This window comes from Dipteris shenzhenensis, chromosome 11 (assembly GCF_047967505.1).
Source record: "Dipteris shenzhenensis isolate YYH24624 ecotype China chromosome 11, Dip_SZ_1.0, whole genome shotgun sequence".
NCBI lineage: Eukaryota > Viridiplantae > Streptophyta > Polypodiopsida > Gleicheniales > Dipteridaceae > Dipteris > Dipteris shenzhenensis.
Genome location: NC_141606.1, coordinates 1,661,445 through 1,684,208, shown reverse-complemented (window position 1 = coordinate 1,684,208; position 22,764 = coordinate 1,661,445).

The following is a 22,764-nucleotide window of genomic DNA, read 5'->3' as shown; positions in this document are numbered from 1 at the left end:
CAGAGAGCCACAACAATGTCAAGCTCAGTTTTGGGGGGCTATCGAGGGAATCCCATGGGAGGCCATTCCTTTAGTCTCTATTTTGATGACTACCATTTGCCATTTCTCAGCTATTCTACTTTGTTATATATCAACTACTTTGTTATATATAAACGAAGCATGAATGGTGAACTTCTAAATTTCCTTATTGAGAGGTGCCAGGTGGCATTTACAAAAACGAAATGCCACGTGGTGCCCCCTCCTTGCAAACCTCTCCCACCCACGTTATAGGCTTGGGTCGTACATTGCCCAACACACCTTGAAGTCAAGCCCTTCCACTAGTGCCCATATATTTTATTTGCTTTTTACCATAAATATTTCTCAACATGAGCAAACCAATGAAGCTATTCACTGACCTAAATAAGAGTGACGATGTGTTGTGAAAATGATGCCTGTGGTGTGTAGGATGCACATGGCACATCATCTTTGGCATTATCCATCAATGCATTGAACAAATGTTCGATGCTAAAGAAACGTGGGGAAGACATGAATGGGAATCATCTCTATGGAAGAACTGAAAAGAAGTGAATCTTGGTGTAATTGTATTCATGAGAATGTGATTTTTGTCACTCATTTAAGTTGATTCAACCCTCTTGTACAAATCAAGGAAAATTATGGATGAAGTGGTTTATAAGTATCTCAAGGGGAAGCTCAACTATTAGTAAGCCGTTCAAAATTAAAAATGTTGCTAAGAGACGTTTGGCACTATTTGATATGCACGCTTAGTACTCATCTTGGTAGTGTTTAGGTTAAAGATGATGCTACTCAGTCCTCCTTCGCCTTCCTTTTGTTTTACAGGGGATGATGCTCCACAAAATTCTACAGATGATGAGAGAAAAAGCAAATACCCACAACTTACTAGTTCTTTGCTTTAATATCCACCCATAAATAACCATTTTACCCCATAACACTAGGCATACCTAACCCCTCTCTCTCTTTCTTTCAATTTTTTGGACTTTCCCTTTGTGATTTGTCTTTGGCCTCATTGTGGCTTTCTTGTCAATAGCAAACTCTAGGCATCACAAACCTCTCTCTCTCTCTCTCTCTCTCTCTCTCTCTCTCTCTCTCTCATTTTTTGGGGCTTTCTCTTTGTATTGTCTTTGGCCTCATTGTGGCTTCTTGACAATTGGTCATTTGATTTGAATCATCCCCTCAATGAGTTAAAACAAATTTTTGCAAGTTTTCCTTGTAGGTTAGGTTTTATTATGGATCTCAATATTTGATTGTTGTGTTTTTGGATAGGTCAATGTTCAACATTGTGTACATTTTCTTAATTGTATTTTGTGTATATTTTCTAAATTGTATTTTGTGTATTATTTTTTGTAAGAATTAGAGAAACATGTTGATGTATTCATTGGTAGTCTATATATGTTGAAAATAATGTAAAGTTTACTTTGCTCAACAATGTGAGCTTCCATAATTTCAATGCCCTCATGGGCATATATATGTGCCACTTTAAGTAATATAGATTTTTCTACCAAATACAAGACCTTGGATTGAAGACGTTAGGAATTGCCTTGAAATTTGGAGGTGTGTATTTATCATAGGTTCTAGTTCTAGTTTATTGCTGCAGATTGGCTCTCTAACCTATCATCATAGACGGGTTCTCTCTAGTAAGAATATGAAGTGTTGAAGGTAGTTAGCTCTTTTGGTATGTTGGTGGCTATTATCATATATTGTTATAGGCTCACTAAAGTGCAAATAATAATTATTTCTTTGCATAAAATTACTTAGTGTTTTTGGAAAGGTCAATGTTAAAACATCCAACAAAATTGTGTATATTCTTAATTGTATTTTGTGTAGTATTTTTTGTAAGAATTAGAGAAACATGTTAATGTATTCATTGGTAGTCTATATATAATGAAAAATAAAGTTTACTTTGCTCAACAATGTGAGCTTCTATAATTTCGATGCCCTCATGGGGGTATATATATGTGCTACTTCAAGTAATATAGATTTTTCTACCAATATACAAGATCTTGGACTGAAGAAGTTAGGTATTACCTTGAAATTTTGAGGTGTATATTTATGATAGGTTCTAGTTCTAGTTTATTGTAAGCAAATTATATCTAATTGTATTAAATTCGTAGTATTTTTTATGCCGATTTCACATTTTGGCTATGGTCTTATGTTTAAAATTCGAACAATCATGTTATATATTTTTTCTACTGATCTTAGTTCTCTTATAGTTTCCTATCTCAATGTAGTGTTCAATCTTTTTGTTTCCTTTTGGACACCTGTTTCTATGTGAGAGCATTCATTTTGTAGAGGTCCTAGCAAGTGTAAATTGTGAATATGTTTGACACAAGAGATCACGGTGTATTCAAGGCCATGTGTACGTATACCCTTTGGTGAGAAAGCTAGTTTCTCCATAATGAGTCCTTGTGCTCTCTCTATTGTTCTTGTTACAACACCAAGTTGCATTGGAAATTGTTTTCTTTTTAGAATGGTGTTTTTTAATGGTCCTCCTTGAACTTCCTTAGCAATACAAAAAATAAGAGTCCAATTTTGATTTATGTTTGGGTTGTATGTGTTCATGTTATTGTGTCTTGTTTTCATTCCCATATCTATATGTGGGAACTGTATCCATATAACCTCTTTGCCTTTATATGTAGACATGGTCAGGAAGATTCCATCAAGCTCCATTAACTAGGCCATCTTGTTGCTTTATAAGCAAATCTTCTCAAACACACATATGTAGTGGTGCAAATATCCAGAGTTAGAGATAGAATTTTGACTTGAAGTCTTCAAGGAAGTTGTAGATCAGATTGAGAGCTACATTTTCACTTCTAACATCTCTGTCATCCGAGTTCTCAGTGAAAAGTTACAACTCTTGCAAAAAGTGATGAAATTCATTTCCTACGAGGATTTCGTGTGTTGGATCTCCATATCCAGGCCACCATTTGCAGTTCTGACAATCCCAGTGGATCCAGAGTGGTCCAAAACTTCTACTTGAGAGGCTACTTCCGATTCCGTGAACTTTTGAAGCTGTGATGAATCTTTGTCTACTTTGACGTCTTCATTTCGCCATTTTCTGTGTGACTAGGATCTCAACATCCGGGCCTCCATTTGCAGAGTTGTCTGTCCCGTTGGATCCGTGACTGCCTAAAACATATGTTTACAAAGCTGCTTGCCATGTCGTGAAGAATTGAGGGAGTTGTGATTCTCTGTGTTTTTCCGTCGTCTCTTTGAGGAAAGTTTCTCAAAGTTTCCAAGACCTTCTCATTGATTGCAATGTGGCATTTTGGCTAAGGTTAAGTTTCCTAAGGTTCATTTTTGCAAGTAAATGCAAGGGTTAACCGGCTCTTACTCCATCCTTGGATGAGATTTTGGAGTTGTAGCAGAAGAGAGATATTTGCAGATTGGCTTACTGAGTTCGATTATGTAGTGACACCCATGTTTTGAGACATCCCAGTGGATGCTTTACAGGCCATTTGGATGCATTGCGATCCTTGTCGAATGCGCTGATAGGCCCAGATTGCCTTGTGGGATGCTTTATTGATGGACGTTTAGCACAAAGATGCTATTTTATGCTGAGGGACAGCTTTGACATATTGCAGTGGATGCACAGGTTGTGCTATGATCTTTTGGATGAGACATTATTAATGCTTATGCCCATGGATGGTGTTTATGCTTGAGGCATTTGGCTCTTATTTGCCATTGTTTTGTCATTGTGGGTTGACATTTTCTTTTGGGCCAATTTGCTCATATGGATGCATAGTATATGCACATGAGTTAGATGCATTTTGATGTTTTGAGCCTTGAGTTTTAATGACACTATCCTTCATTAAAGCAGACATATTGGGTGCAGCTGGTATTTGGTGTGATTTCTCTTTTGCAGATACTAGCATTTGGTATTTTGTTTCATTTACATCATGGCATTTTCTTCCATGTCTGAAAAGGAGTTTTTTAGCATTAAAAAGTTTGATGGGACAAACTTTTCTTTGTGGAAAGTACAGATAAGGGATGTGGTTATTCAAAAGAAGAAGATTAAACCCTTGGCAGGGATTGAAGCTAAGCCTACAGATATGTCTGAGGATGATTGGAATGAGTTGGATGCATTAGTAAAGTCTACTATTAGACTTCATCTTGTAGAGTTAGTTTATTTCACAGTAGTAAATGAGCAGACTTAATAAAGGTTACCTCATGAAGAGGTTGTTTGAGCTGCAAATGAAGGAAGGGGTCTCCATTGCTTCTCACTTGAATGAATTCAATATTATTTTCAGCCAGCTTCAGGCTCAGAAGATGAATTTTGATGCGGAGACTAAGGCAATATTTCTCTTATCTTCATTGCCATCCTCATGGGATACCTTCTGTACAGCTGTCACAGTAACTCTGCACCTAGTGGAGTACTGAAGTTTGATGACGTTGTGGGTAGCTTGTTGGCCGAGGAGATTATATGGAAGTCTATGGATGGCAACAAGCAGGATGCAGCCTTAAATGTGCAAAGGGGCAAATCATAGTTTAGGGGAAAGTCCCAAGAAAGAGGGAAGTCTCGTACAAATACAAGGCCATATGAAAAAGGATTCTACAAGCTGAAAAGAGAGAAAAAGGATAAGAAAAAGAATGCAAATTGGGATGCAAATAAGAAGGAAGAGAGTCCAAGGGAGGACAAAGGAAAAATGAAGATCGAGGAATAATGCAGCCACTGATGATAGTGACAATGACAGAGGCCGAGTATGTTGCAGCCACAGAGGGTTGCAAGTAGGCTATATGGCTTGATCGGCTAGTGAGATATTTGGGGATTCATACAGGTGTACCGACATTGCATAATAATTCCATGAGTGCTATTCAGCTAGCACGGAATCCGGTCTTTCATGCAAAGACCAAATACATTGAGGTCAAGTACCATTTTATTAGGGAGGTACTTGAGGACAAGCGCATAGAGCTTGTCAAGGTTCATACAGATGATAACCCTGCAGATATGATGACAAAGAGTCTACCTAGTCAACGGTTTGAGTATTGTCGTGTATTGATGGGCATTGGATAGTATGCTCATTGGTTGTTCTCCTTAAAGGCACATTGGCCTTTAAGTGGGAGGTTGTGGGGGCTAAAGGCTACTGTACCTTAACCCCAGTTATGTACAATACTCAAACACACACATATATATATGGATGAAATAGAAGATTAGGGTGTTTTGCACCCACCAAAACTTGTGTCTCTCAAGCTTCCTCTCACCCTCTCAGCTTCTGTTGTGTCCTTACATGAATGTCGCAAACCCAACCATAAAAAGTGTTTTCAACAAGAAGGGACCTAAGTATTCTATTTGATGCAACTCCAACTCTGTCTAAAGGAGAAACACAACAAAAACATCTTGTGATCTACCCCAAAGTAAGTTGGGAGGGAAGGGAAGAAAAGGAAAGGGGGTGAGCAAGAAAAGAAAGGTGTGGGAGAGAAAGATCCACCCCAAGTACGCTGAGATGGAGGGCAAAGAAGACAAAAGAGGATGAGGAAGAAAGAGACATGTAGGAGATCTCAAAAGACAAGTAGGAAGGTGGGAATAAACTTGTAGGGAAATGGTAGAGCAACCAAATCAACTAAATACTTGAACCTTTAGATTTTGATCCTTGTAGAAAAGTGAATTAGGAACTAACCTTCCAAATGCACCATTTCAATATCACAATCATAGAAACAAGAAAGTAGTAGGGAACATTTGATGTGCACACAAAATACTCAACTGAGCTCCAACAACACATCTGCACATAATTATGTGGACATAATGACACATCGACATCCACAAGAATTGCATGGCAAAGGAACATGCACCAGGAAGAAGCATGATATTAGCTAGTATCTACCTTGGACTCACCCCCACCAATTCACTTTACCTTGAATCTGCTTCATTGAGCATAGCCTTCCTCTAAAGAGCAAATATAAAGGGGCAAGCCTTTTCAACAATGAACGTGAGTGAAAGAACAACTATAAATAAATAAAATCACAATGACTAACGATTCTAAAAAACAAAACTACATGCAAGAGAGATAAATCATATTCTTAGATTAGTCTTCATCCATACATTAAGGATTCACAAAAGATGTTTACAAGACCTACACACAAATGACAAAATTGATATCAGAAATAGATTTGCAATATTGGTATATAGTCGATCACTCTTAAAATCCTTTCAATGAAAGAAAGCAAACTGAAGCCTATCCAACAAAGATCAAGGTGCGACAAAGCTTATAAACATAAATTTCTAATAAGATTTAGTAAATTTGAGAAATGTTGACACATGAAGAGCAGCCATCAAACAATGTTTAAAACAACTGCATGCAAATGACAAAAAGTATTGTTAGAAAGAGATGTGCAATTAGAGAATAAAGCCCTAAACAATAGAAGACAAACTTAAAATCATAACGACCCATGAACTTAAAGCTAATAGTCTGAAATCAAATTCTAATCTACTCCAAAATAGAAGACTGAAACCAGAAGGTAAGCTTTTCAACACACAAATTCACCACATAATTAATTGGAGAAGGAAAAACACAATCACACTATGAGAGTGACAACTGACTGGGTACAATCTCTCCCCCCTAGATGAGTGGCTCATGCTTCCTCATCTAGAGTATTTATGATATTCCATAAAAGCACCAAGGAGCCAAAATTATCCCTCTCATCCAAAAATGAGGGATTTGCTTTACATAGCCATCTTAGGTCCCAAAATGAATTATGTCCTCAACAAAATATATTGCTCAAACTTGCAATAAAAAAACAAATACAAAATTGGCCCATATGTAATGTGCTGTGCGACACCTCGATTGGTACCCTCGCACTAACTCCAATCCACACTATGAGTTTCATCACTTGTACTCAAGCCGCCAATTACATGAGTTATTAACAATCGATTGAATGAATCACCGAATCAACCGATCCCAACATAACTGCGCTCAAAGCACAATAATCAAGCACAACACCAATAACACTAGCGACATCAGTATTAACATGGAATCACCCACAATACCAACCATCTAGCATGGCAAAACACAAGCTAGTCAGGTGTCCCCAACTAACCACACAAAGTATCCACTAGGACCCCCGCCGCGTCCGGTGCGCTCCTATGGAGTACTTTGCCATAGTCACACTTGACTAAAATAATAATATCCAAAGCAATATATATCAGAAAATATAATTTCCGTAACAAAGATTCAACAAGATATAATGCTAGGAGATTAGAATAGTCGAGGAAAGCACCAAACATCAGGAGCAAAAGAAGGTTACAACCAAGGTAGCTATCAAGTGAATAGATATAAACAATATTCAAAAGCAATAAAATCTGCATGAAAACCAATTGTGTGAGTGAAGGAAGCAAGCAGGTACCACAAGACAAGACTCAAAGGTGGGCAAGTGCCACAGATCTAAACTAAAGAGGAAGGAAGAGTCCATAGAACAGATATAGGTGGCCACCAGAAAGAGGGATATGAAGAAGGTGAAGACAAAACTATTTGGGTGAGAAATTAGGGTTAATTAAAAATAACTTAATATTCAAATTAACCTAGTTAACACTCAACATAACCTAATCGCCACCTTAATGAAGTTAGCTTGCCTTAATACAGATGAAACCAAACATCTACACATAATTAGCTACAAATTTTGTATAGACCCTTGTAGGGCTCACAAGACTACACAAGTCAATGCCTTCCAAGTGTACATACCTTATTTTAAAAATTAAAATTACACTTAGAAATTCACACAAGGAGAATCCAACTCTCCATTATAACACACTGTCTAAGGAGGTAGTGCTAACAAACAACTTCAGCCATTAGAGCCCCCCTTCCTTGAGAGCGAGTCTACCCATATGTATATCCAGGAGTGATAAATCCAATAATGCTTATGTGCATTTTGAGCTAGTGAAAATTAGAAAATATCAATAAAAGTGGTGAAAGGGAAACTATTTTTGAGGGTTAAAATTTTGGGCAATATCATTTTTAAGGTTTATTGATACGTTTACCATTATAAACTAAGTAGTTTAATGACATATCTTTACAATATGGGCTAGCATATAGCTCTATAGAATTTTATATAAATGTAGGAAATATCCATATCTATTGCAATTATTTATAATTTGTTGTAAACTAGTTAGTTTAAACTAACTAATTTAATGATATACCTTTACGATACATGCTTAGATTTATGAATTTAATATAAATGTAGGAAATATCTATATTTTTTATTGTTGTGCGATATAGACCATGGATGTGCATTCAAGCTAAGATCACCACCATTGATCTTAGGGATAAGATGTGATTGCTCTTAGGAAGAAGATCACCCATTATCCTAGGGATAAGATGTGACTACTTTTAGGGACTATCTTTTGTCAAATGTATCAAAATTTGAAAAAATGACCAATCCATCACCCTCAAACTCTTAAGGCTTGAGCTGGCTACTCAACTCAAGGTCGACTCTTATATTCAAAACTCATCCACCACCTTCTAACCTCCATGGTATATACCATGGAGTCTGGCCTTGAGGTTGCTTTCTTTTAAGTTCCAATCTATTGTTATTATGAGTGATGTGACCTAGGAAAATCACAATTCATATCTATTTTTTAAAGTGAGTGTTACTCGTATAGATAAAGTATTGAGGATGCCAATCCCAAAGGTCAGCAACCACCAATATGTCATTGAAGGAGAAGGAGTATTTCCCTACCACTGCAATGTATCACTATAATCGCCTTATATTTATTTTGTTTAGTTGTGGAGGCACCATGGTTAGCTTCAACGAGACCTAACATATAAGGCCATGTAGCCATAGGAGAATCATTCATAATAATGAGCATTTGAGCCTCCTACCCATTTGGATAATGCTTAGACGACTTGTTTACATATGCAGATGGATCCATGAGGCCATGCACGTAGTATCAACACTTAGGTTGTGTTACCCACATAGTTGTTAACTCAATCGATAGTTCTCACGTAACCGCTACTCGGCTCGAGTTGAGCTAAAGTCAAGCAGACTGTCGATCATGGATCATTATGATCATTCAAGAAATGAGGCTGATCGACACTATGCAGACTCTTCTGATCCTTTGATATTGGTGGCCTTTTTATCTTCCTCGCTAAATGGTGAAAATGGTAGCATGATTTGGACCGAATAACACTAATGGCATTCTAGTCATATAAAGTTTGTTGGTTGCATGTCGAGCCAACCTAATTTTTCTATGAGAAAATTTAGGCAACAACACGTTAGCCTTTATGAAGAGAGACCACGCAACTAAGTAAGTGAGCTAGTCTTACGTGTGAGCTATGAGCAGCATTTTTGCTCATGCTATAACCCATAGCTACACTAGCCCATGTCTATGGCATAGTCCGGTAATAGACAACATGCAAAAAGTGATTAGACCTAAGCGACATGATCATACCTTGAGACACACAATCATTTGATGCAACTACTAAGGTAGGCAGATGGCCTCAGCAAATGATGACCCTCCTACCAAGGGTGAACCAAGTCCTTGTGGCTTTTTGATTGCCACTCCCTCTCTTTTATTTGTCACAAGTGCAAACTGTTTTGCCACCCATCGTATTGCAGTGTATGACAAGTTCTTGATGACGCTTGTTTGACTAGTCATCTTCTAGTTCTACAAGTTATCTCGTGAAAAACGTTTTCACTATTTCAAACCATACCTGCTAGTGGTTTTTCATATCGGTTTCTAATGGTTTGGGTATTGATTGCAAGAGCTCCAACCATAGATATCTACATGTTGTAGATGGTTGGGCACATCCACATGCAATCTTTCATCACGTCTAGTGATCGAGCCTAGTAGCCATCATGCAGCTCACGACAGCCAAAGTGCAGCTAGTGAAAAGCTTGTATAACCAAAAAATGATAGTATGTAAGGTCTCTCGGGTTAGGGTGAAGTGCTTTGTCACCTATCTATCGGTGAAGGGGGGTGGGGGAAAAATCTTCTAGTTTTGAGGAGGGGAAGTGGGAGTTCATCTGGGGTCTGCGCTCCTCCCACACACTCACCTATGAAGCGAGGTGCTTAGAGGATTCTTCATACGGAAGCTCTGGGTTGCACCCAAGATTCTTTGTTATGCAGTAGGAGGGTGAAGTAGGATGCTTCCCCGAGCCCAAATGAGCTCCTAGCCTTAGCACAGTGGGAGAGTGTGAAGGCAATGAGGAGCAATTATTGTCGTGGAGGGTGCTGTAACGAAAGACTTGGCGGGGGAAGGGGACTCTTGGGAGTGAGCTTGTGTCCCTTACCTGGGGGCCTTCTATCAGTTTAGGTAGCTCTAGAGGTGCTCCTCTCAATGAGCTTTTGTTATTAGTGTTGGGCTGTCACTGCAGGCTGCTCCGTCTCCTTCCAAGAGTACAAGCCAGTTTGGGAACCGGGCTTGTCAGAAGTAAGCTATAGATGGTGCCAATGCTTCTCAATCTCTTCTTAGTGCTGGGCTTGATGCCCTTTGGATCCTTTCAGAAACTCAGTCCTTGACTAGCCATTGCAAATGTGGGAGGGCGAGAAGATTACTGGGCATTTGCCAAGGTCCCTTATATTAAGTAGATACCTTATCAACAGTATATTTGCACTATATGGAAAAGTGTTCCATATTAGAGGGAAGTGCTCGTTAATGCATCTAGGTGGCTAGGGTTTTTTGTAGACTATCTTGATCCTAGGGTGTGGCACTATAACTATGTGGTTTGTATCCCCATTGGGGGGTCTCTTTTACCATGGTCATAGTCCTCCTAGGGTTAACCTTTGAATTTACCCAGTAGCATCCCTTAACCTATTAACTATAGGTTATTTAGTCAATTTGAGGGAATGTTGTAATTCTCTTAGTTTAAGGGGCCTCCCTTATTTTGTCTAGTTGGGCTTTACACGCTAGGTCCTTTTTGGAGGCATGATTATGTGTGTGTGTGTGTGTGGGGGGGGGGACTACACTATAAATGGAGAAATGGTAGACACCCCAATATGGGTAGTGCCTACCATTCTCCATAGCTACAAAGAGTTCTCTATATGGAAAAATATATCTTAAAGCTCTACTAGCCTTGGCACATCTAGTAGAGCACCGACAAACTTTGAGGAGGTCAAGAATTATTGAATGAGATGTAGTAATTTTTGCATTTTGAAACAAATTGTTGGTCATTAAATTTACCATTTCCAATATAGTAGTTAAGCCATAACATTATTGTTGCATAGGTAAGGTAAAGAAAAATTTTGGGAGAGGCTCATTTTGTAAGATTGGACAATAGGTATATAGATTAGAGGTGGATAAAGTTGGATATACAAAAAGAAAGTGTTTTTGTTTTATCAAATTTATCCAAGGTAAAACTTCCATTCGTTAGGATGTCAATAGAGAGATTCATGAAACTTGTGGATAGAGTTACCAGCTTATCCAAAATTGATATGGATTTGTCAATGGTTTATTTTATTTCAATAAGAGGTAAAGGATAAATCTAAAAAGGACTATTTCAATATCTGATTGCATTTGGGTGAAGAATTTTTTTCATAAAATTGTTGTTAATTCATAAGATTTCATCTATGTATTGAAACATGAGTTTAAAGAGTGGTAATAGGTCAACTCTACCAAGTTTCATGAGCCTTAACTGTGTTTGTCTGATAACTTTGTTATGAAAGATTTTAATATCTAATGTTTGAACATGAGATCTTATTTTAGTGTTATCCAAAGGCATCTCTAATTAAAAGGTTTAGATCATTTAAAAGAAGAGTACTCACAAAGAATTTCCTCATTTTCCCATGAAAAATTGTGAATACTTCTTTGCCATTAAGAAGTATCCAACTAATTGGTTTATCATACTTCCATCTTAAAGTGAGATTTACCAAATTGGGATAAAAGTAATATATTAAAGCATGACACTAGATTATCCCTTAAAGAGAACATCTCTAAAATTTGAGAGGTGTAATGAAGGTGCAAAATGCACATGGTTTCTTTATTATAAGAGTTTTTTACCACAATTCTTCATCCAACAACTTCCACCATCGACCTCAAACCTACATCACACTGATGACCAGTTTACTCTATTTGCTAAGGTAGGAATATTATTACTATTACTAATCATAGGCCACGCGCCCCTATTGGAACTAGAGCCCAAAGTAAGAGTAATATCACCAATTACTAAAACTATGCTGTTGGGAGTATTGGAGGATGGCATAGACACATCCATGATATCCTGTGGGGGAAAATTAGATCCCCGACCACTAGTATTATGTCCACCTCTTGTGTTGCTCCTTCTAGATCTAGATCCCTCCTAAAATGGCACTAAATTACCTCTTCCATTGCCTCTACCCCCTAATATTATTTTCATGATGTTGGCACTTTCTCTAAAAAGATAGGGGGCTTAATTAATTTTTCAATAATAGTGAGTCCTACTTCCCCATCCATTGATGAAAAAAGTTTTGCCTTTGGGTTGTCTATATATTCCAAAACTACTTGAATCATGAATTCTCTTACAAAGACAAAACTAATGAGAGTTTCACTTATCGATTTGGATGGTCGATTCAACCAAATAAGGAATGCAGTAAAAGATGCTACAAGACTCATGCCAGGGTAGAAGAAATCTAGGTGATTCACCATATACCAAATGACATGATTAGCCCAAATCAGAGAACCTCCACATTTATCTGCTACAAAAGCACACCTGAGGAAGGGGCATAACCAATTACACCAAAGAGATTTATGGTTTGATTGTCTTCTAGTGCTAGAATTAAAACCCCCACATACCAATAATAGGACTTTTGAGTTGGTACACTTTCTTGCATCAACTACAGATAGCGCAGGTGCACGAGAAATGCTAGCTTTTTGAAAGCTGTCATCATTGACATTCCTTTGAGGGTTGCTTGTGTGCATTTTTCCACTTCTACTTTTGAGAATGAACCCCAAAACTTAAGGATATCCACACTCAAAGGGGCCTATAAATTCATATTATTAAGTGTCTCATGAGAAACATCAAACTCAACCTCCCTAGTAGGCAAGGTTGGAATACAAGAAGATCCCTACAGAGTGGTGAAATTTTCTTGCTTCCTATTCACTGAGTTAGTAAGTAAAGTGGAGAAATTATACAACTTTTCTTGCTCCAATGATGAAAGTGAAGTCTTTTTGAACCACAAGAGGTTTGTAAATGACCTCTACCACATTGGTAGAAGACAAAACTTTTTCAATTTCTAGAAGTATTTCTTCATGATGACGAACATTAATATCATCATTAAAGATAATCTCATCAATCATATTTCCCATTTTTGAGAGGGGTGCATGAGCTTTAGTTGTACTCTTGTGGCTAGTAGGAAGGATCAATGTCCATTCTTCAATGTCCAGAGTATGTAATATTGTACTCTTACCCAATTCCCTAGCCACCAAGTCATGCTTGATAATCTTCTTGTGATTATCTTTGTTATCAACAATAAGAGCTAAAATAGCTTACACCACACATTCTAGGAATGGGAAGATTATCATAGTACCCAAGTTAATTAGATTAGCATGCCATTTTAGAGCCATTTGAAGGATAATCATGAGATGAATTGTTAGGCATATATTTTTTGAATCAAGGTGACCAAACCCTGATGGAAATATTTGTGTGTATGTTGAGATTAGACGAGAACCCCACAAGAAGGTCCAAGAATATATGCACCACACTCAATACATGTGATATGATTTAAAAAAGGTACATATAAAGAGTTTATGTAGATAACCCTTTAAATAAATTTATAGAATTTGTTTTTCAAAAACATTCCACACAAAAAACTTTATACAAAACCTCAAGCAACAATGGTGATACCTCCCACCATCCAAAAAGCTTAAGTTAGCACCTATGAGGGGATAACTAGGCACCTAAAGTAACTTCCACAAAAAGAAACTTTATACAAAAACCTCAAGCAACAACGGTGATACCTCCCACCATCCAAAAAGCTTAAGAATTTGTTTTTCAAAAACATTCCACAAAAGAAACTTTATACAAAACCTCAAGCAACAACGATGATACCTCCCACCATCCAAAAAGCTTAAGTTAGCATGTGTGAGGGGATAACTAGGCTCCTAGAGTAAGGGTAGGGAATAGTCACAAGGGGGGATGTGAAGGGGTGTGAATGGACCCTTGAGGTTCCAACTTCCCATAAATTCCCTTTCACTCTCATTCTCATTCTCATTCTCTCACTCTCTCCATTGTGTTGCATTGCTCAAAGGATCTCTTTCCATTTGTTGCTTTCTTCTTTGCCCAAGTCATTCTACACCTTGGAAGGACCCCTACATCCTTATCATTTGGTATTAGAGCCTTTAGATCTCACTTTTGAGTAGGCCTTATGCAATCCTAGAGCTTCAAGATGCTTCCTGCTGCCATATGACCTCTATCGTACCGAATACATTGTGATATGATCTTTTTTTTTTTTTGCCAAAGAAAAAGTTGGTTATATTATATTCTTATGATTTTGTACAATGATGTCCCTACTGAATAAAATTATCTCCTTTAAGAAGGAAGATCTAATATGAAGTCAAAAATTCCATTGATCAATGATAGAAAACAAAATTTTAGATCCTCTCATATGGTTTGTGGTTAGTGGATAACTGCTTTGGCACATTTGTTGGAAGGAAAGCTCTCTTGCATAACTTGGACAGAGAGTAAAAAACTTAGTAGAGAGCAGTAAACCTTCTGGCTCATCTTTGATTGGAAAAAGAGGAGAAAAATCTAAGTTTGTAGGTTCTAGCTAGAGTTGGAGCAGCTTCTAAGAGATTCAATGCGTTCTTTTAGTTCCACCCGTAGCTGATAAATGTGATCATTAAAATTATGGATATCTTGATCCAACAGGTGTTTAGCCTGATCCACAAAAGATACGAGTCAGTTAGCAAGCAAAGTTGCATGATTTCCATACCAACTTATGAATAACTGTCAGCACATAAGTACTCATCATTAATCTGAAAGGCATTCTTGGCAATCCATATAAACCATAGTTCATGTGCTCTGATGATGACCCACAAGGCATAAGGTATCTTCAAGGCGTCACCCAGTAAGAGAGACTTCCAACTGATAGGTTCCCCTAGCAAGAGTTGGATCACCTTCTAGACCTTCCTAGCTCTAGGGCAAGTAATGAACAAATGAATAGTATCACAAGGCAATCTTTGCAAGTTCCATATCCCGTGCCAATACTCAGACTCCTATAGTTGGTCCAAATAGCCTTATGAAGGATCAATCACAAGAGTGTGGACATTTTTTGGGAATCTTTTTTTCCCAGATCAAAGAGAATCTGCCTTCCCACTTCCTCTCATTATCAGAGAGCATCCATCTAGTGTTGAATTCATTATAGGAAATGAAGAAGAACTAGTTCTTCCTAATGTTCCCAATCAACAGGAAATGCAGGCATTTAAAGGATGGCATAAGAGAGCCAGAAAAGTTATGTATTGGCTGTCTATCAGTATTTCGGATTCTATGATTGTGCATATTCAGGATGCAAGTACACCAAAGGAGGCATGGGATACTTTGGTGAAAATGTACAGCACAAATATGCAAGCTAGGAAAATGCAGCTCAAGCGGGAGTTGCACAATGTGCAGAGAGAAAATATGAGCATCAATGACTACCACATGAAGGTGAAGAAAATTTCAGATGCACTTGGTTCCATTGGGTCGCCAGTGGAAGATGATAATCTAGTTTCTGTGACCTTGAATGGTCTAGCAAAGGATTATGCACAGTTCCGGACATCCATTTCCGTCCATGAAAAATTTCTTAAATTTGAGGAGTTGTTTGCTCTTCTAATTTTCGAAGAGCAGAGAAATGGTGGTGCATCTTCTTCAGGAGGAACTTCAAAAGAAACTATTTTCTACTTAAATGCTGGAAGAGGTAGAGGCAGAGGTAGAGGAGGCCGATCTCGAGGCCATGGTAGAAATCAGAATATGCAGCAAACTCAAGAAAACCAGTCCTTTAGAGGAGGACGTGGTAACTCTAGAGGCAGGGGGAGCCAAAGAGGTCATGGTGGGTGGCAGAGAGGCCAAAATGCAAACAGTAATATTGAATGCTACTACTATGGTAAAATGGGTCATATGGCTAAAGACTGCTGCAAAAAGCAGAATGACATTATGAATGGAAAATTGCAGCAAGGCAATTATGCATCTTCTAGTAGACAGGGTGATGACAGAAATGAGCATCTATTTATGGTGTAGCACAAGTAATGATGTGTGGTATGTTGACTCAGGTGCGTCAAACCACATGACAGGTCATGCAGAATGGATGCAGGATGTAAGGAAAATGGAAAGACCAGGTTTTGTGGAGACTGGTGATGATACTGCACATCCTATTATGCAGATTGGTAAAATTTCTTTGTCTATGCAAGATGGGAAAAAGAAATACTTGTCTGATGTATTTCATGTTTCGAACATCACCAAGAACCTAGTTTCTATTGGTAAAATGGTTGAGCAGGGCTTGTAGGTCAGATTTAATCCTCATGGATGCTTTGTTGAGGATATGAAAAATAACGGTTGCTTGATAGCAAAAGGAAAGAAGAAGGGTATGATGTTTATGTTGGATGCGAACATGCCTGAATTGAGTGCAACGGTGTTTGCACATGGGACCGGTGTAGTTGCGGATATTGATATCTGGCATAAACGCATTGGTCATGTTAATGTACAGTGACTTAAATCAATGCAGGCCAAAACATTGTTGCAGGATTGCCTAAATTCAAGGTTGCAGAAATGCATAAGGTATGTGAAGCCTGTCAATTTGAAAAACAGGCAAGGAAGCCATTTCCTAGACATGTTCAAGAGAGTAAGAAGCCATTGGAATTAATCCACTCTGATGTGTGGACTACTAAAGCTGCATCTATTGGAGGATGTCATTATTTTGTCACTTTTATTGATGACTACAACAAAACACGAAAAAGAAAAGTGAAGTGTTTGGGCATTTCAAAGCTTTTAAAGCTATGGTTGAAAAAGAAACAGGCCTGCAAATAAAATGCCTAAGGTCAAATGGAGGGGGAGAGTACCTCTCAAATGAGTTTGCAAGGTTCCTGCAGGAGCATGGCATAAAGCAACAATATTCATGCAGTCATACCCCACAGCAAAATGGACTTGCAGAAAGGAAAAACAGGCATATTGGAGAGGTATCTCGGGCCATGCTAAATGAAAAAGACCTTCCAGATTATTATTGGGCTGAAGCAGTTGCTACAGTAGTTTACATAATGAACAGGACTCCCACTGTAGTAATACATGGCATGATGCCAGAGGAGATGTATATAGGTAGGAAACCAGACGTTTCTCATTTGAAAATTTTTGGTTGCATTACCTATGTTCATGTGCCAGATGAGTTGAGGTCCAAGTTTGGATCCAAAAGCTGAGAAGTGCATCTTTATTGGTTATTCTCTATAGCAAAAAGGGTATAGATGCTATAACCCTTCTACTCGTAAGTTTACAGTGAGTAGAGATGTTGTTTTTGTTGAGATGAGCAGCTGGTATAAACTAGTAAATGTGATTGATGATATAGATGCACAAAATGGTAATGCTGCATAGAATTCACAGCAGTAATCACAAAATATTAATGGACCTGCAGTGTCCTCTAGTAGTGGTTCACATACTTCACCATGGACATGCAGATTGAGATCAGGAGAATCTCCTCAAAGAAATGCAGATAGTGGTATGCAAGGATCACGAAAAGGAAAAGAGAAGGTAGATCAGCCCATGTTTGATGTGAATGCAGGTCACTCTTATGTGGATGGTGAATCCAGTGGCTCAGAACAGAGCATTGATGATGAGTTGGGTATTCCTTCTATTGTTACACCTGAAGTAAGGAAGACCAAGGATGTTTTGAGAGTAGCTAGAAGTGAGCCTATTTTGCGCAGGTCTACCAGAGCTAGGTATCCTGTGGATAGGTTGAAATATGATGAATTTACAGCCATTCACTATGCCTATATGGTCAAACTGGTACATGTACAAGAACCCACTTCTTTTGAGCAAGCCATGGGAAAAGAAAAATGGGAGAAAGCCATGGATGAAGAAATGGATGCCTTGGAAGTAAATGCTACATGGGAATTGGTGCCTTTGCCTAAAGACAAGAATGCGATTGGCTATAAGTGGGTTTATAAGGTGAAGCACAATGCAGATGGTTCTATGAACAGATACAAGGCAAGATTAGTTGTCAAGGGGTATGCACAGACATATGGGATTGATTATGAAGAAACATTCAGTCTGGTTGCAAGGATGGCAACCATAAGAGCAGTCATTGCTATGGCTGCATCAAAGGGATGGTCTTTACATCAGATGGATGTAAAGAATGCCTTCTTGCATGGTGATTTGCAAGAAGAGGTCTTTATGGAGCAGCCACCAGGTTATGTTCATGCTGTTCATCCTGAGTTTGTTTGCAGGTTGAAGAAAGCCTTGCATGGCTTGAAGCGAGCACCTAGAGCATGGTTTGACAAGATAGGACAGTATCTTGTCACTATTGGCTTTCAGATTTCCAAGGCAGATTTCTCACTTTATGTGAGAAAAACAGAGAAAGGTATTATACTGCGTGTTATTTATGTTGATGATTTGATCATCACAGGTGATAGTGATGAAGATATCCTTCATGTGAAAATGCTATTGAAGCAGAAGTTTGAGATGAAGGATTTGGGAGAGCTGCGTTATTTCTTGGGCATTGAGGTGATTAGATCACCAAGTGGGATACACTCTTGCAGAGGCAGTTCGGATTGGACATGCTGTCCAAATATGGGATGACAGGCTGTAAGCCTATTCCAGTTCCAGAAGTTTGATTTATATGACTATTACCAGGCCAGATTTGAGCTATGCTGTTCGATTAGTAAGTTAGTTTATGCAAGCTCCAAGGAAACCGCATTTGGATGCAGCTAAATGCATACTCAGGTATGTGAAGTCCACATTGCATCACTCGTGGCAGTCCATTGCATGGAGGGCTGTAGGGATGCTCCATCCCATGAGCAAAGGAAGAGCAGCCCAATGATAGCAACAACATCCATTTTGGAGAAGATGAGCTGTTGGAGAGCTTGTGGATTGCATGTTTGATGCAGTTGTATGCTTGGGAGATAGCCAGTGTTGCATTTGAGGTCTTGGAGCTGAGCATTGGCTGATTTTGGTCTCTTTGCAGGACATTTTATAGAAGTACGCCTTGTGGACATTAGCTATGGATAGGCTAATTTGAGGCTGTTGCTTAGGCACTTTGCGGGACTGGTCATATGCCATTTTGCAGTCTTGCACAAGGAGCTTTCGATCTGTACATCACTTTGGCAGTGGCATTGACACATGCTTTGACAGTGGTACATGCCTGGTTGAGATGCATTGACAGTTCGTTGGATGCATGGTTATTTGCCTATGTTGGATACATACGGTGGTACGGTGATGTATTGAGATCCTGTCAGATTAGCATCATTTGGAGCACATTTCGGGGCTGTTTTGCCAGTGCTTTTGGGCTATTTAATTGCTGATCTATGAGCATTCTTGGGGCTGATTTGGTTGGGCATTGTATTTGCCATTTTGCTGGTGTTGCAGTTGACATACGGGGTGATCTGCTGGATGTATTTTGACCATTTTTGGGGCTGTTTTTTGCCGGAGCAGATGAGTGCTGTAAAGGGCAGCAAACATTCAAGGAAGCTGCTGTTGCTGTTTTTATGACAAAACAGTCATTTTCAGGCCTGAATATCTCTTTCCTAGTGCGGAATTGCACTTTGTGCCAAACTGGAAAGTTGTAGTTCACAGAATATACTACAACTTTGCTTTTGGAAGCAAGTTGATCCGGTATAAGCTGCAGGAGTTACAGCCTCTGCAAAACCACAAAAAGTTGCAGTCTACTGTCTATTTGTGACCAATGTGCAAGAAGCTATTTTTCAGGTGAGAATATCTGAGAATCCACAAGGATTTGGCTCCTGAGATCAACTGACAAGTTGTAGATCTTTCTACCAGCTACAACTTTGCTGTTTACAGCTTTGGCATCCGGTCTTTCAGTGAAAAGATATCGCTGTTCAAAAACAGGGACAGCATGTTATTTTGCCCAAAGTGGCTGTGAGGTATTGTTGTAGGAATTTCTCTTGCACAACAATGAATTGGGAACTCATAGTAAAATACAGAAAGTGATTGGGATCTCACTTCAGTCCAAGGGCATTATTGGCATTTAGGCAAGTCACCTTGGCACATTTGGCAAGTGGTGAATGCTTGATTTTGTTGCCAAACAATTGTGCGCTTGAGGTGATGCATTGGTGATGCAGTAAATGCCATTTCGATGCATTATGGATTTGCATTGGTGGATGCCGCACTGATGTTTATGGATAGTTGAGTTGGGCTCCTATTGCCATTGGTTGAGCAGGCATTGCTCATTTGGTTCAGTGCATTTCTTACTTCAATTGCCAGGCATTGGAAGGTTACTGGGCTGCATATATTCTTGTTTATGCCTCTTTATGGCTGAGGGCTTTTGAGCATTGGATCAGCTAGTTTATTTGGAGACCTGATTGGTCTAGACAACACTATATTTTTTGGTCATTTGTGTTGCCTATTGCACTATACTGCTCTTTGGTTGTGAGCTATTGTGCCACAGATATGGCATCTACAGCTGGTAGTGCCCTCTTTGATATTGAGAGGTTGGATGGATCAAACTTTCAGTATTGGAAAGAGCAGAAAGAGCAGATTTATGATGTGTTAGTGCAGAAAAGGCAGCATAAGCCCATTCAATGCAAAGGTGTCAAGCCTAATAGCATTAAACAGAGTGATTGGGATGACATGGATGAGCAAGCATGCTCTATCATTCAGTCATCACTCTCAAAGTCAATCTACTTGCAGGTACAGGATGGTGTACAGGGTGTAGACTACCATGCATATGAGTTTTATACTCGTATATGCTAGATGTATGACCATGATAGTGTTATGTTACAGCATAATGGGCTGAAATGTATTGATGGGCTGAATTACAGCCTTGATATGCACTCCAAAGGTCGATCAATTGGTAGAAACAGGTCATGTTCAAGGGGGAATTCTAGGAGCAAGACTAGCTCTCGGACTTGTGTTAGATGTTTCTATTGTGGAAAGTATGGCCACATTAAAAAGTACTGCTGGAAATGGCTAAGAAAATGCAAGAAGAAGAGCAAGGTTAAGAATGACAGGAAGAAGGAGAAGAAGCATGTTGAGCTTCAAGGCATGGATGCCAGGGTTTCCACTGACAGTAGTAGTGATGAAGGCATTCTTTTGTCTATGTCTGACACCTCCTTCTTGGCCACTGATGTACCCATTCTCGGTGATTGGATATTAGATCCATGTGCTTCATGTCATATGACCCCTCATAGGTCATGGTTCAGTGCATATCAGGAATGCATTGTGGAGAGTAGTTTGATGGGCATTGATCATTCTATGGATGTCTATGGTTATGGGGATATCCACCTTGTTATGCCTAGTGGCTCTATTCTTGTTCTACAGAGGGTTAGACATATACCAGGACTTGCTACAAGCAAGATCAGTACTGGACAGTTGGTTGAGGCAGGTTATCATGTCTCTTTGGGTGATCGTGCATGGAAGATTGCTAGAGGCAATCTGGTTATGGCTAGGGGATCACGGGTTGGATTCTCTGATGCATTGCATGTATCAGGTGTCCAGGATAAGATGCTTATGATTAGTAAGCAGCCATTAGCTAGTTTATGGTATGCCAGACTTGGACATATGTCTACTGCAGGTATGGAAGCCCTTATAACATTGAGATACATTCCTGTTATGGATGTCTCTCAAATTTTATGTCATGATTGTGATGATGGTCAGTAGTCTTGATCCTCCTTTGTGAGGAAGACAATCAGTGAGAGGTATCTTGAGCCATTGCAGTTGGTTCATAGTGCAGTTTGTGGGCCTATGCCTATCGTTTCACTGGGTGACGCCTCTTACTTTGTGACATTTATTGATGCTGCTACAAAGTACATATGGGTATATCCGATTCGACAGAAGCATGATGTATATGATACATTTCAGCACTTCTTGGGTAATGCTGAAAATCAGTCAGGAAAGAAGCTATTGAGCTTGATGACTGATGGTGATGCAGAGTTTACCTCTCCTAGATTTCAGCATCTATGTGATACACTTGGTATCAGGAGGGTGTTGACCACTCCTCATCTTTTTGCTCACGATGCCTTGGCAGAAGGCATAAATCGGATTTTATTGGACAGGATGGGTAGCATGCTACGGTATGCAGGTCTTACCGAATGCTATTGGGCTGAGGCATGTAAGACAGCTGCATACTTGCTTAATAGGTCACCCAGGAGATCTCTGAATGGTAGAGTGCCATTTGACTTCTTGACAGGCAGGGCACCATGTTATGAGCATTTACGTGTGTTTGGCTGCGAGGCTTATGCTCATGGTTCCTGATTGAGGAGGTGTATCTTTCTTGGATACAGTGAGTCCAGTAGGGACTACAGGTTATGGGATTCTTCAACTAGAGAGTTGATACGCAGCCATAATGTCTATTTTAGAGAGGATGCTATGTTTGGACAACCCAGGACTATCGATAGCAGGAGAGTGGTGTTCCAGGAGGGTGTAAGTGCACTGATACCTCCGAATTCTATTCAAGGACAGCCCATATCCCTTGGAGTGGGAGGTTTTTCCCACGGTGAGCAGGTTATAAAGTTGGGACAGCCACGATTACTTCCTGATTTTGGTCAAAGACGATCAGATGTCTCAAGTATTCCACAGGTTTATACTCCTATGGAGATTGTTGATGCATCTTCTATGGACAGTTACAGTTTACTCCCAGGATGCGGAGTGCCTCTTGCAGATGAGGATGAGGCTATGCATGGTGAGGAGGATACCTTGGCTAATGAT